This window comes from Onychostruthus taczanowskii, unplaced genomic scaffold (genome assembly GCF_017590055.1).
Source record: "Onychostruthus taczanowskii isolate IOZ18803 unplaced genomic scaffold, ASM1759005v1 scaffold76, whole genome shotgun sequence".
NCBI classification, from domain to species: Eukaryota; Metazoa; Chordata; class Aves; order Passeriformes; family Passeridae; genus Onychostruthus; species Onychostruthus taczanowskii.
Genome location: NW_024505450.1, coordinates 672,883 through 679,747, shown reverse-complemented (window position 1 = coordinate 679,747; position 6,865 = coordinate 672,883). Strand labels below are relative to the sequence as shown.

At 41.3% G+C, this 6,865-nt stretch overlaps 1 long non-coding RNA gene across 5 annotated transcripts in view; it reads left to right on the top strand.

The window, feature by feature from the left end:
- Positions 1 to 2,716: 2,716 nt before the first annotated feature.
- LOC121345915 overlaps positions 2,717 to 6,865 on the top strand; it is a 42,864-nt gene continuing 38,715 nt past the window's right edge. For 3 of the 5 annotated variants that reach the window (XR_005954032.1, XR_005954031.1, XR_005954030.1), the window contains exon 1: positions 2,737 to 2,819. This is a non-coding gene — a long non-coding RNA (uncharacterized LOC121345915). Of the gene's footprint in view, positions 2,820 to 6,865 lie in introns of all 5 variants that reach the window. The other 2 variants (XR_005954029.1, XR_005954033.1) reach the window with 2 other exon arrangements.

Sequence of the window (6,865 nt, the reverse complement as noted above, 5' to 3'; positions counted from 1 at the left end):
CTGTTTCTTGAATGTGTTAAACACTTGAATCAAGACATTAATTTAAAGATAAAAAATTTTTAAATTATTTTCTATGATATGTATTTTAAAACCCCCATATAGACTTTTGTGTCTGAAGCTGTATATGTTGAAGCAGAATTTTAGAAAGTAAAGAATTAATTTGAAACAGTTGAGAATGGTATGGAAAATTAAAACATTAAATGGCAGATATACTATCGAAAATGTAATTTTTTTTTTTTTTTTTTTGCTTTAGAGGGATGAATATTGCAGGGCCTTGTTGTGGTTGTAATAAGTAGATAAGCAGCCCTCTGAAATTAAACGTCATGAGATTAAGGAAAAAAATTGTTTATGTTCAGTGCTAAACATTGTGTTCTACAGTTCTTAAGCAGTGTTTTCTGCCGTAATCTTTATGAACAGGCAAGTGCTTTTCTCTCCTCTGACATGGTATTTCATGCCAAGATCTTTTTGATCAAAACCAGTAGGGGATTATTTTAATTAATTATAAATCAGCAGCCTAGATTCTTTAACATTTTTGTTAAAGATTATCCTATTATTTAGTTTTGAGACACTGAGTGTTCAGCTACTAGCTTAGAAAGTTAGTAGTCTTTTCCATGATAGCTTTAATCTTATGTATGAACTCCCACAAGAGTTTGGAAGTCAAATTACAGTTGTAAAGAGAAGTAGAAATACTGCAGAGAGTTTTGCAGGACCGTGTATTCCTTTATTAAAACTGAATTCTTTTACCAGCTTGGCTTAAAATTGTCAGCATTGTGTGCTTGTGACTACAGAGCAGTTTCTGGCATCAGGAGCCTAAACAAAACCCAGTTCCAGGGTGTTTGACCTCTTGGTGCACTTGTCAAAACCTTCCTGGTGTCGCTGGGGGTAAAATGTGTTTGGTAGCAGGCCAACTCCCACTTTGTGTTGTGAGAGCTTGGGAAGAGGTGTGGGCTGGGATCAGGTGGAGTTTGTGAGCTCCAAGTGGATCTCACATGGAGTTTGCTGGCACTGCTGGATATAAAACCTGTGCAGCAGCTTGGAAATCTGCTGTCTTTTTAAATGTGCAGCCTGGTGGAGTGCATGCGTCCTTTCTGGAATGTGGGCTCCCATGTTTTCCAACCCTCCAAGGCTGGGAGGTGGCAGTGGGGTGAGGAGTCTCTGTGCACAACACAGGAAAGGCTTGCCTATTGGGAAAGCAAGAAGGAAGGAGAGCTGCCTTGAATTCATACCATGCCAGTAATTAAGTCATCAGCATGGTTCAGTTACTTTAGAGGTTCAAAAAGAGCTCGCTGTGACACAGCCAGTGTATTTAAAAGCACTGAATTAACACTTCCTGCATGTGAGGAATTGCTGTTGCGTAGTCAGCCTGGGAGCAGTAAACAGGAGGCTGTCATGTGCAAAAGTAAGAGAGCAGCCTGGATTCAGTATGCCCTCAGTACTCAGGAGCTCTCAGACAGTCAAGGTCTTATTTATAGCTGCCCTTGGCTCCTGGGGAATTTAATAGTTCGGGTTTGCACTAGGGGTTCCCAGTGACCCTTCAGACTGCATCTGCTGACGTTTAATTCTCCGAGTGAGTGCTAATTATGCTGCTTGCAGCTCTTTGGACAAGCAGGAAGTGGTTTCCCATCCTCAGCATGCCCTGGCACATAGAGAACATTCCATCCTCCCAGAGTTAGGTTCCTAAGTGGCCTTCCCCTGTATGAAAGGTGTTTTCTTCACCTTTTCTTTGTAAGGTGTCATGATAATCAGCATAAAGAGGTAGCTCGCAGCTGCCTGGGCTCCACCCCATCCCCTCACTGAGAGGAGGGAGGAAAAGGCATCTTTTGAATGTCTCAAGTCCCGTGGCATGGAGTACCAGGACAGTAGCTGCAGCAGGATCTTGATGTGATCTCCCTTTGGCCTTGGCAGTGCCCAGCAGTGCAGACCTGCCAGTCTTTTTACTGGACAGGGCTGGAAAGCAGGAAGGGGCTGTCACCATCTCCCCATTTCTACTTGATTGGTGCTTCCTCTCAGTGCTTGACACCACTCTCTGCTTTGCACTGTGCTCTCAGATAACTTTCTTCCACTGGTGATGGGAGGAACTTTGTATTTCAGAGAGTACTGGGCTGGACCTGGTTATTTTATAGCTGGATTAGGACCTCTTAGGGGAGGGAAGATGCTTTTCATCTGCCCTCATTCCTCATGCCAGGGCTTGGAGCAGGCTGTGCTGAGACCTTTCTAAAGCAGCCTTTAGGCATTCTGTGCATAACTGGTGGGAGGCTTGGTCTAAAATCAACTGCTGGCTCCGTGGTTCTCCAAGCTCAACCTTGTCCTTGTTTTGCAATGTTCTGTGTCCTGAACATCTGCAGCCTTTTGGAGCTTTAAGGGCCACTCTGCTGGGGGGGTTGCTGAGCTCTTTCTTGCATCAATTAATATAGCTTTACCTTTGGCAGCAGCCAAGGGAGCTGCCAGAGGTCTTACATAGCATTTAAAATGCCAGCTGCCAGTCCACAGCAGCTGCCAGCGCTGGAGCTCTGGCAGGGGAATGTTGTCACAGGACAAATGCAGGGACTGTCAGTGTGGACACAGCGTGAGTCAGTCAGGGCAGGGACTTTGTGTACAGAGTGTCCTGACGTTGGTGAATGCCCTCTGACATCTCCCAGCAGGCTGGCACCCGTGTTGCTTTGGTCATACATAGGGAAATGCTGCTGGCTCCTGGCTGCTGTGGTTTGTATTCAGCCCTGAGTGTAAGTAGTTGTCAGAGTGTGGGGTGTGCACTGATGAAGTAATCCCGTGGTGCTGGGAGTCTCTTCTGTGTGAAAGAGTAGGACAAAGCATGGGTGGTAAGAGTGTTGAGAGAATGTAGTTTCTGAAAGCAATAATTTCTGTCACATGTATCTGAATTTTATTTCTTTGTAATGGACTTTTTCTTTCAAATGTTTGTAATTTATCTGTTGATTGAACTAACATGGGATAAATCATAAAAAAATTGAAATTACTGTTCTTGCTTGTCATCATTGCCTTTGTTAATAGATGTGTCTGGAGAGCAGTTGTTTCTTCAACATTTGGATTAGAAGGCTTGGCTGCAGAATTGGAATCTTGTACTTGCTGTTAGTATGGGAAATAGATTTCTTTCCATATTGTTATTTCTTTGCATGAATTGTGCTGGCTATTTTAAGTCAGATGCATACCCATTTACCTCTCACCTGTGATTTAAACCAATTAATTGGACCTGTTGGATGTAAGCACATCTTCCAGCGGTGTCCACATAGGTTCCAGATAATCTGGACTGAATCCAAATCCTTTCCTGAGACTGAAGTCTTCAGCAGAGTGTTCTTTTCCATGCAGTTGTTAAAGGAAGAGTTTTGGGGTTTTGGGGGTGGCTGGTTACTAATGTAGTGTGAATCCATGGAATGCAGGGGTGCATGAATCAGCAGGGTCTCAATGCCAGGCCCAGAGATGTAATCATAGGCTGGCTACTGCAGTATTTACCACAGTGCTTTACATATGGAATTAATCTATGCCCTTCCTCGTGCTGGAAATGTGTGCCTTTGCATAGATGCTGGCTTTGTGTTCCTTATGGGAACAAAAGATTTATGTTAAGCAGCCCAGACCAATTTTAAATTCTTACAGGCACACAGAGCTGTGCTTTTGATACCACCAGCAATGCAAATACTTACAGGAAACCAAATTCCAGGCTCGCTAATGGGAATGCTCTTTGCTAGGATTAGAGTCATCCATCAACTTTTTGATGTTCTAGGTTTGTTTCTACCTACAAGAAAACTTGCAGACACAATAAAGCTCCTGTCCTGCTCTGCATCCCAGATCTGGGCTGTATGGCAGATTTGTCCTTTTTCAGTCTAGGAGGGTTTCTCAAATGGGGAAAATGTAACCCTCAGACCATCAGAGGCTTATTGTCCCTACTGCCCAAGAAGGTATAAACAAAGATAATCAAAGCAGTTGTATTTGTCTTTTAGGGTTTTTATCTCTTCTGACCTCGGAATTCTAAGAAAAATAAAAGCATGATGAGAACATACTTTTCTAACTGCAAATTCTCTGCTAATACCTGATCATTCTTCAGTCTGTTCTTCCTTATTTTATGGCTATTCCCTTAGCCTCTTCCTTCAGAGACAGGCTGAAGCTGTAGTTTGTCTTCTGTCAATCTGTTTTTTGTATCCCCATGCTATTTATTTTCATGTATTGGAATTTACCCAGGATGGCACTAATGTAGTACACATTTCAGGCATGAAGAGGTTAATGAAGCTTTAACTGACTGCCTCATGATAACATCCAAGTTCTTGGCAGCCTCATATGGTGGTTCCTGCCACACACAAGGACTTTTATCCTCTTTGATTGCCACATTTCTATACAGCCAAAGTAGATTTAACAGGATCTTTAGGGGAGTCCTTCATACAGTCCTTGGCTGTAACATCACTTTTATAGTGCCTCTTGAAAACTGAAAGGGCAGCTTTTCGTGAACAGGTAATGAAACCAAGAATTCCTACGTTGAAATGAGAAAAAATAATGTTCATATGAAGGTGTTTTGAAGATGCTTTTGTGATTTAATTTTTGGAAATAAATTTATGGCATAAGAAATTATTCTCAAAACCTCACTGCTGGTCTGATTCTGATCCTTTGGCTGCTTAAACCATGGCACTGCCTCAGGATGAAATATTTAGCTGTTTTTTTTTCTTTTTAATTGAGGAAGGGGGAAAACAGAAAGAACTAAGAATTAAAGTGGACGTGCAATCTTTAATCAAAGTGATTATTTATGGAGATTTCAGAGTAGTTACTAGTGCTGCTCTGGCTGTTTAAAATCCATCATATGACTGAGAATGGTGCCCCTCAGTTCACTTGGATTGCTTAATGCCTTTTTTCTGGGCACTGTTGTGTTGTGAAACAGTAGTTAGGTAAGGTGGTGTTTCAACCAGAGTTAGTTTGGTACTAATAAGCAGTGTGAAGAAATCTGGTTAAAACTGTAATAGCTGGGGGACATTGACAGGCAGAACGAATGAGATATATGAAATACAAACCCAAGGCACTTTCTTCTGCAGTACTCGCCTCATCTGTCTAAAGCCTTGAGGTTTAAGTGTGAGAAGTTTGATTTTGAATACAAGGTTATGTTTGGTCCTGTTGTTCCCTTGACTGTTTGCTTCAGTACATCATAGCAGTCTGTAATTTATTGTTTAGGTCCATGAGATGTTCAGTGTATCTGAGTGTTGCTGCAGCTTTGAATCTTTGAAATAGCTCAGGTTTATGCTTTGGAATATCCACTTACATTTCATTAGCAATTTTGCATTTTCTCTCATTTCCAAAAGGGAAGCCCCTTTATCTATTTGCATTATTTCCACTTAGCAACCATCTAAGTCCACACTGTCACAGCTGGAATAGTTGAGCTTAGAGTTTTGTATCAAGTATACAAATCCTGAGATAATTAGAGTAGTGATGAGTGCTGCTATTTTGAACCCAGAGAAGGAAATTTCTGGTTTTCAAAACTGTGAGTAACTCAGGCAATCTCTTCTGCTGTAAACTGGATGTATCTGTACATTAGAAAAAGTTAGATATTAGAATCCTTTTATGAAATGTTAACTGCAGCTTGATGGTTTTTCTTCATTGAATTTATAACATGCCTTAATTTATTAAAAAAAACCAGCAGCTTAAGGTTTTCTTGAGAGCACAATTATCTATCACTATGCTAAGAGGTTTGATGTGAACAGATTCACATCTCTTAGGGTCTGCAGGGAGATGATTTTTAATTTAATAGTATGCTCCAACATCATATTAGCTATGTTTCCTTGTGCTCAGTGATCATACAGTCAGAGAGCACCTGAAAATAATATGGAAATTTCAAGTGTGGGAAGTGTGGGAACAGCATGGTATAGATGCATGTGAACATTAGTCTTTACCATGCATGATGCCATTTGTGACGCTTCAAATTTTGCAAATTACTGTATATACTAGGGTTTTTTCCACAATAATTTCAAGACTTCTCTCTTTTCCTAAGTTCTCCCAGTTAAACCTGGAAGAAGGAACTAAGTTTGCTTAAGTTATGTAAATTCGAAAGTTAACGTGGTGATAAAGAGCTTCTCAGAAATGGACATGGCAAGTTGAAAGGCAAATCCAAGAGGTTTGGAAAATAATGAGAGACAAAGTGAGAAAAAGAGAAAATGAAAGGTGGTCTCTACAAATGCAATCTGTGTGCCTGGGAAAATGCATGGATAGCCATGATGCTCATCACAGAAGGAATAAGGATCTTCAAAAGAACAAGCAGAACACTGTCCAGCTGCTTTTTTGCATTGTTTTTGTACCCAAAGACATTCTGGGAAGAACCAAAACATTTGCCCAGGTGCTTTTATTGGACAGAAGGCAAAAACAATAAAGCTACTTCCTGATACTGCGCTAGACAGTGATAATTGAGAAAGCTTGATTGAAAAAAATCTATTATAAAACACTAAAACATTATTATCAAGTGAAAAAAAAAAAAACAAAAAAAAAAAAACCAAAACAATCTCTGTGTCCTTTCTATCTCACAATATTCTTGTTGCTGAAAAGCTGAGCCTAATGTATGGAACACACAGGCAGCTGTAGGTGTGAGACACCTTGAGCCAGGAGCTCTGTGGCTCTGCTGGGAGCAGTTTTGGGGGTGGAATTAGGGGGAGGTTTGAGGAGAGCAGGAAATTGCATAAGGACTGCTCTGTTGGCTGTTTACTGGGACAGTGGCACTGGAATAAACAGCTGTGCAGCAGCACAGTGTCTCTTTTGTCATCCAGCCCGACAGGACTGGGAGGACAAACTTGGAAGCTGAATGCTTCCCTGCATTCAGTGAGGGAAGCCCATGGGATAAGGGAGCTTGTCACAGACCCTTGGGAACTGGGTGATATGTGGTGCT